Raw genomic sequence first — 8,651 nt, 5'->3', positions numbered from 1 at the left:
ATGCCTGGGATATGATTATTCTGATGGTCATCTTTTTGTAAATAGTTATCACTAGTAGCGCAATATTAGATAACCAGGTATTGAAGGAAATTATATTTGTTGACCTTGCATGTACAATCAAAGCAATTCTACCAACTCCTTTATTTGCAGTTCCAAGGGGAAGCTGTGAAACATCATTCCATTTAATTGGAACATTCATCTCTCACCTAAAACAGGCTTGTTATATTTAAATTCTTGATACATTTCAGTTGTTTCAGTAGCATGTTGACTTGTGCATTGAACAAGATTCCATATTTAGTATGAGCATTTAATTAGATTTTATAGACATTCTAAAAAGTATATGATCCTTATTACCATTTATTCTCCTTTACTCTACTCTACTACTCTCACTACAAAAGGGGAAGAGGCCTATGCATTCCTGAGAACCATTAAATCTTTTGTTTGTTTCTTTGTTTCATGGGTTGCCATGGCCAAGTTGTTGTTGTTATTCAGTGTTGAATTTTGCTAAAGAATATTAGCTAGTAGTAGATTGTCATGAAGTAACAGATTTTTGCTTATTACTATTTACCAGATAGAATTAGTATACATGTAAAAAAAATACACATATGCTGATAAACAAATGTTTTCCTGTCCAGACCTGAGGGAATTTCATTAAAAGATGGAAGGTTTTCTCAGTGAGAAAACTTCATCAGTGTAGTTATACAACTCAGAGTCTTGAGAGGACTGCTGAGGACAGTAAGGGGGTTTAGTGGCTGCTGGATTATGGCCACACTTCCAGTAAATACCAGGTGCTGAACTAGAACCCAACTCCTAAATCAAAGGGTAGACCTTTTTGCTCAACATTACTCTGGCTCTCACTTAGGGTACAGCAGTCAGTATAATGTACAAATAACCTTAATAAAATTTAAAATAAATCAACCACATGAGTCAACTGAAGATAATATTGCAGCATGAAATTTCAGTATTTGAAGCAAGACACACTAAGAAAAATCATCTGCTCCCAAGTATCTTGAAGAAGCTTTTTCTTTGTCCAGATGTTAGCAACATTCATGGCACTTATATGGAAAACTGAAAAAACTGGAACCTTGACAAATAAATTTAAAACCCATAAAAGAAAATTTTAAATTATCCAGAATGAAAAATATTTCAATTTGAAATACATTTGATACATTATCTCCAGACAAGTATTTGAATTGTAAATCTCCATAACAATTTTTTACTAATTTATACTAATTTTGATTATGGACAGTCTAGTAACAAATCAGATATAAATGGGAGCAAGTAGGGAGAAGGGCAAAGGTCAAAAAAAGCAATGAATCTAAGTATGTGGCCTAGCATAATTTCTAAAGGAATGGATGTCTTTTCCTTTCTGACAAGTAGTAAGAACATTGTATTTTTACTAATTTTGCTTAAGCAAGTCTAGTTTTAGTGTTGAATGAATTATTTCATTTAGCAAATTAAAGCTTATTGTTCTTTGGGGTATTTTTGACATTGAAGATCCGTTTCTTAAAGTAACAGTCACTTATCTGCTAGGAGTCTTCTAAGTTTACATGGTTTCTTTCTCCTGTTTTTGTTTTAATAAGATTTTCTTAGTCCCTTATTAGGAAAAAAAATCAAAGCTGGAAATAATTTCTTATCCCTATTGGATACTCTGTAACAGTCATTAGTTCTTCTTTCTGTACATCATCCTGCATGTGCCACCTCCTTCCATTTTATATGACTGCACTTTTTACATCACTGTTTCACATGTTAGTGATAGTAAAACTAACAACAACAAAATTGTAACAAATTCTAAGATATTCTACTTATATATCCTCTAGGATGAAATCCAGTGGCCATTTTATACAAGAAACAAAAATTATTTTGATACAATTCAATAAAAAAAATAAACTATAGATATCTTTTAGGCAAATTTTATTTAGTATAGCAAAGTATTTGAAGACATAAGATTAAGAAAATATTATTAAATTGAATCTTAGTTTGGGATTTACAATACAAAAATGAAAAATGAACAGAATTCTATAGTAAATCAAGAAAAAACAAAGACATGAAAACAAAATCAGGATACATATATTCCCCCAAAAGAAACCAAATGCACAAATATTAAAGTAGAAAGTCAGGTAGATTATATAATTGATATAATTATATAATTTTTCATGAAAACGATACAGCAATACCAATGGGCAGAACCTGAAATGCAGGGTCACATGCTGGTTGAGTCGCTGGAAATTCTGCCTTCAGTTCCTTCCTCTCAGGTTTCTGAATGATTTCATCTTGCAAGGTGGTAGCTATGTCATGGTATATGTTTACAGTAGCAACATTAGTCAAAGAATTTGGGTTTTCCAGGGGCAGAACTATATAAAGCTTACTACTTCCCTTTCATTACTGGTACTTATCATTTCAGTAGCATCATTAAACTGTTGAACTGACATTAAATAATCTAGTAAGGGATTATTATCTGGTTCACTGTTAGAGCTATCTTTACTCCATTCACCCTGCTCTACATGAGTATCTTCTTTATTTGGATTCTTACAACATCCAACTATTTCTATGAAATTATCTACTATAAAATTCCTGTAGAATTTATTTTAAAATCATGAGAAATTTACAAGTGATCTGTAAGGGAGAAATGAAAGCCAGAATCTGGAAACTGTAGGAGGGATTTTTCAAGTGGATCTGACATCTGAAAAAAACCAGTCAGAATAAGCAGCAGAAGAAGGCTCTTGATTTAGTGTGGTTAATGGAGAAGGCTTGAATGACACAGTACTTGACACAGGAACATGATACTGCCAGACAGAATTGAGGTAGTGGTTCACTGAAAGTTGCCAGTTTTGTGGGGATTTTATCTGAAAACAACAAGATAAGGTCTTGTTACGGATGATGAAACATTTCATAACCTATAAGGTATTCTATAAATATGTGATAACCTTAATATTACAAAGTCTATCTATGCTGGACAATATTGATAATATATTACAATGTAAGACGTTTCTGATAATCACGTAAGGTAAAAGAGGTTCTTTAAATGATTTAAATGCCCTTCTCTTTAAAAAATAAAGATGTTATTCCAAGTTCTTGCTCAGATGTCTTTTACTCAGATTTTATTGTAATAAGATCTGATCTATATCTATAAAACATAGGTTGGGATTCTTAGGACAGACAGTGTAGGCAAAGATGTCCAGTGTTGTGTTCAAATCACATTAATGTGTGATTTGAACTCAGAAAACGTAGGCAAAGAAAGCTCAAATGTGGTTGCTGATGTCAGTTAGAAAGAAATTAAAGCACTTCTCTCTCTTCTTTATTTCCTTTATTCTTTTATCTTTGCTTACCTGGTCCCAAAGGATTTTGACAGCTTACTTTGGCACAAGCTTCTGCATGTATTCTTCACTTCTTTCTTTTTTTCAATCTGTAGTAAAACAATATATTTCAATATATTTACTGATGTAAATAAAGCAGACTATTCTAATCTGTGTTTATTTTTTAGGGCCAGACCCGTGATTTCATTGGCATAAGAAACTCCTACCACAGGGTATCAGCAGCTGTTTTGCAATTTATAGTCTTAGAGAGGTAGAACTGCCCAAGGGGCTGAGAGGTGGGTGACTTGCCCAGGATCACACAGCTAGTACATAGCATGATTGAAAAGTGAACCCAAGTCTTTCTGACTTCAAAGCCACTTCCACCTCCATTAGGGGGCATGTTGTTCCCTGTATTCAATACTACAGTTTATTGCAAAAATGAATTTACTGGAATTTAGTAATATAGCTTTTCCACTTTGTAATAAGATCTCTTAAATGTTAGAATAAGCTTCAGTAATGAAATAAGCTGAGATGTTTGAATAAAGAGTAGCAGCTGGATAAACACTACAAGGCACAATCCATTTTTTTATAGGAATGCCAACATCAAAAGGAATGTCAATCACAGAAGCATAAAACAAGGTTTAAGATGGCTCTGTTTGTATTTTTGGGAAGTAGACTGTAAAGGACACAATCAATTATATATTTTTTCTGATATTTTCAGGCTTACATGGAATCTGTGCATCCTATTTTCAAAACCAATAAAAAGTGATAATGTATATAACTTGTCCTCTTAAGTTTAATGAAAAAGAATACAAACTATGCATTTTCTCATATGAGAATTAAATAAAGTCAATGGTCAGCAGAAAATGGAAATGTAACAAATTATGAATTTCATTTACCCATATCCAGTTAATTTGTATATATTTCATTGTTATATTTATATGGGAAATATATGATTTCACAACATGTTTGATGGATAGAAATGGAAGTTGAAATAAATTCTTTCATTACTCTCCAACACAAGTTATTTAAAACAAAATCTACTATTTCATTAAGTGAATTTGTGTCTTGGGCCACAGAACTTAATAAAGTTTGAATCCAAACTGCTATATTTAATGTCTGAAAAATTCTAACCTTTTGCCATTTTTGAACTTTCTTTCCCCATTCTCTCACTCCTGTAACTTAATAGTTCTTTTAAAAATCTTTTTATTCTCTTTATTTCCACTTGAATTATTTCTTTCAATTATTTAGTCACTTCCTAATTTTCCACACCTAAAAACAAATGGAGGCTGCCTAAAAGTCCCATGGAGAACTTTCTACCAACCAGGATGCACAATGTCTTGAATCTTGGCTATAAGGATTCAGTTTCCAGACTAACAGAAAGGCATGAGACAAGACTTCTGACCCACCTCTGTATTTCAACAGTTAAGCAGATGATGTGCTCTTGCATTCTACTGAGCCAAATTCATATCGTGCATCTTTAGCTTGAAGGATATGGCTTCTTGTGAAGAATTTCCTCCAGCAGGCCAAATTTGATTGTTGCTTCATTCATTTTCTGAAGAGCAGCGCTCTCTTGGTCCACAGCCATAGCTAGCTCAGATAAAATTCTGCAAGCGGATTTTTCTGAAATGGTTTTAGATAACATTTCATTGTTATTCAGTTCTGTGTTGGACATACTGTAACCTTCTGTTTTTAAAAGAGGAAGTACCATAATAGTAGCTAATACTGAACTATAACTAGGTATTGTTAGGTTAGGGCAAGGCAATATTCTACCTTATTTTCTTCTGGATTGGCCTTACTTTTCTGTGCTTCATTTGAAGTTTCTTCTGCAGGCCATAAAATCTCTTGTTCATCATTATCCACAGCATATCTTTTACCCTCATTCACAGATTCAGTCATAGCACCATCATCTTTTAGGTTCAAGTGAAATGGACGGACCAAGACAAGCACAGGCAAGAGTCAATTGAGAATTTGGGAGCGTCTTTATTAGCTGGTGGCTGTCCTTAGAGGAGGCAGCCCCGAACAAAGGTGTGTGTGCCTTTTAAGATCTTAGCACTTCCTGGTACAGCCTTGTGGTTTCAATAGCACACATTTTTCATAGAACAGTTTTGACAGGGGCTCCTAGGCGCTGCTAGGCAAGGGGGCACAACAGAGAGGGGGGCCCAAGCAGCTGCCAGGCAAAGGGGTACAACAGAGAGTGGCTGCTACAACAGAGGTGGTGGGGCTCCTAGGCGCTGCTAGGCAAGGGAGCGCAACAGAAAGTGGCTGGGCCCAACCCTGCCTAGAAACTCAACAGACATTTCTCAACCCAGGGCTCCGGGGCGGGGAGGCGGGGAGGGGCGGGAAATAACATCCACTTCAAGCACCATGTGCTATCAGTTCAATGATAGGAGATACTGGAGAAAACCCTGAGGCAACAGGCACAAAAGTAGACTCTAAAAGATAGAAGATTACAGTTCAGCTTGTCTTCATCTGTCTATCTTCCAAGAAAATTCAGAATGAGAATGCATTTCAGTTTGTACTGACTGAGCCAAGTAAAGTATTCTTTCTTTTTTCTTAATAGTATTTTATTTTGAAAGTCATGATTTAAAAAAAAAGAGCTTAGACATCAACTTTCAAGAAATTATCAAGGTAAATTGCCCTGATATTCTAGAACTGGAGGGTAAAATAGAAATTGAAAGAATCCACCAATCACCTCCTGAAAGGAGTACCAAAATGAAAACTACCAGAAATATAATAGCCAAATTCCAGAGTTCCCAGGTCAATGAGAAAATATTGCAAGCAGCCAGAAAGAAGCAATTCAAGTCAGTATAACACAAGATTTAGCAGCTTCTACATTAAAGGAATGGAGGACTTGTAATATGATATTTCAGAGGGCAAAGAAGCTAGAATTACAATCAAGAATCACCCAACCAGCAAAATTGAGTATAATCCTTCAGGGGGGAAATGGATATTCAGTGAGACAGAGGACTTTCAAGCATTCTTGATGAAAAGATCAGATCTGAGGAGAAAATCTGACCTTCAAATACAAGACTCAAGAGAAGCACAAAAAAGTAAAGAGGAAGGAAAACCATAAGGGACTTAATAAAGTTAAATTGTTTATATTCCTACACGAAAAGATGACACTTGTAACTCAAAAGACCTTTCTCATTATTAAGGTAGTTAGAAGGAGCATATATAAACAGAGGGCACAGTTTCATATGAGTTGCATATAAAGCAATGATATCTATGACTTTAAGGGGTGAAAGAAGAATGTTCTGGGAGAAAGAGAAAGGGAGAGGTAGAATGGGGTAAATTATCTCGCATAAAGGAGGCAAGAGAAAGTTTTTGTAGTGGAGGGGAAGAGGGGCAAGGTAAAGGGGAATGAGTTAACCTTACTCTCATCAGAATTGGCTCAAAGAAGGAATAACATACACACTCAGTTGGGTATAGAAAATCTATCTCACATACCCTACAGGAAAGTAGGAATTGAAGGGAATAAGAGAAGGGGGGAGAGGTGATAGAAGGGAAGATATATTGGGGTAGTCAGGGGTAGTCAGAAGCAAAACACTTTTGAGGAGGCACAGGGTAAAAGGAGCAAGAGAACAGAATGAGTGGAGGGAGGAATACAATGGAGGAAAATACAATTAGAAATACTAATTTTGTGAAAAATTTGAAGCAAATTTCTCCTATAAAGGCTTCATTTCTCAAACATATAGAGAACTGACTCAAATATATAAAAATAAGTCATTCTTCAATTGATAAGTGATCAAAATATATGATCAGTTTTCAGATGAAGTCATCAAAGCTATCTATAGCCATATGAAAAACTACTTTAACTCACTATTGATTGGAGAAATGAGAATTAAAACAATTTTGAGGTATTATCTCCTACCTATTAGATTGGCTAACAGGACAGAAAAGGTAAATGACAAATGTTGGAGAGAACTTTGGAAAAAATGAGACTTTAATGAGCTGTTGGTAGAGTTGTGAAGTGATTCAACCATTCTATAGAGCAATTTGGAATTATGCCCAAAGGGTTATAAAACCATGCATACCCTTTGACCTAGAAATACCACTACTAGGTCTATATCTCAAAAGATAAAAAAACAAAGAGGAAAAGAACCTAAATGTACAAAAATATTTTTAGCAGCTCTTTTCTGGGAGTGAAGAATTAGAAGTTGAGGGGATGCCCATCAATTGAGGAATGGCTGAACAAGTTGTGGTATGTGATTATGATGTACAATAAGAAATGATGAGCAGTATGCTCTCAGAAAAACCTGGGAAGACTTGCATGAGCAAGTAAAATGTACTGTGTACAAAGAAAAAGCAACATTGTAATCATCATTATCAGCCACGAATGGCTTAGTTATTCTCAGCCATACAATGATCCAAGACAACTCTGAAGGACTTATGATGAAAAATGCTATCCATCCCCAGAGAAAGAACTGTTGGTGTCTGAATATAGACTGAAGCATATTTTATACTTTATTTTTCTCGAGTTTTTTTTCTTGTCTATTTTCTTTCACAAAATGACTGTTATAAATATGTTTTGCCTGACTACACATGTATAACCTATAGAGAATTGTTTGCATTCTCAATGGGAGTCCGGGGAGTGAGAAAGGGAGAGAATTTGGAATGTTTTAAAATGTTTGGAGAGTTTTAAAAATGAATGTTAAAAACTGTTTTTACATTTAACTCAGGAAAAAGAAAATGCTAAATAAAAGCTTGAAAAAACCTTGAGTTAATTTCCTTCAAAAAAACCAGTCCTGTACAACTTGCATGGGCCACTCATGGCCCACCAAAGTCCTCTACATACTACAGATGTTTTCCTCTATGTTTTTTGACAACCATCTAAAATCATTTGGTGTTCTGCAAGAAGCCTGCAGGTTACAAGTTGTGCAGGCTTAGAATAAACATTCTGCTACAATCTCATTTAGATTATCAAGAAAAGAATAGGATTTTATTTTTTTCCAGTTACATGTAAAGACAGTTTTCCACAATCATTTTATAAAATTTTGAGTTCCAAATTTTTCTCCTTCCTTCATTCCCCTCCTGTCTCCCCACACAGCAAGCATTCTGATATGTTATACATGTACAATCACATTAAACATTATTAGTCACATTGTGAAAGAAGAATCAGAACAAAAGGGAAAACGGAAAGACAAAAAACAGCTGAAGATAGATTGCTTCAGTCTGCATTCAGACTACAAAGTTCTTTCTCTGGATGTGGTTGGTGTTTTCCATCACTAACCTTTTGAAACTGTCCTGGATCATTGTGTTGCTGAGAAGAGTTAAATCTGTCATAGGCAATCATCTCTTGGTTCTGCTCACTTCATGGTGTCAGTTTATGTAAGTATTTCCAGCTTTTTCTAA

General features: G+C 34.8%; 1 pseudogene; it reads right to left on the bottom strand.

Moving 5' to 3' along the window:
* Positions 1-2,154: 2,154 nt before the first annotated feature.
* On the bottom strand, positions 2,155-8,592 carry LOC140502396 (centrosomal protein of 97 kDa-like; annotated as a pseudogene).
* Positions 8,593-8,651: the final 59 nt, after the last annotated feature.

Source organism: Notamacropus eugenii, chromosome 4 (assembly GCF_028372415.1).
Source record: "Notamacropus eugenii isolate mMacEug1 chromosome 4, mMacEug1.pri_v2, whole genome shotgun sequence".
Classification (NCBI taxonomy): domain Eukaryota; kingdom Metazoa; phylum Chordata; class Mammalia; order Diprotodontia; family Macropodidae; genus Notamacropus; species Notamacropus eugenii.
Note: the sequence above shows the minus strand (reverse complement) of the source record. Positions and strands in the feature narration are given on the sequence as shown.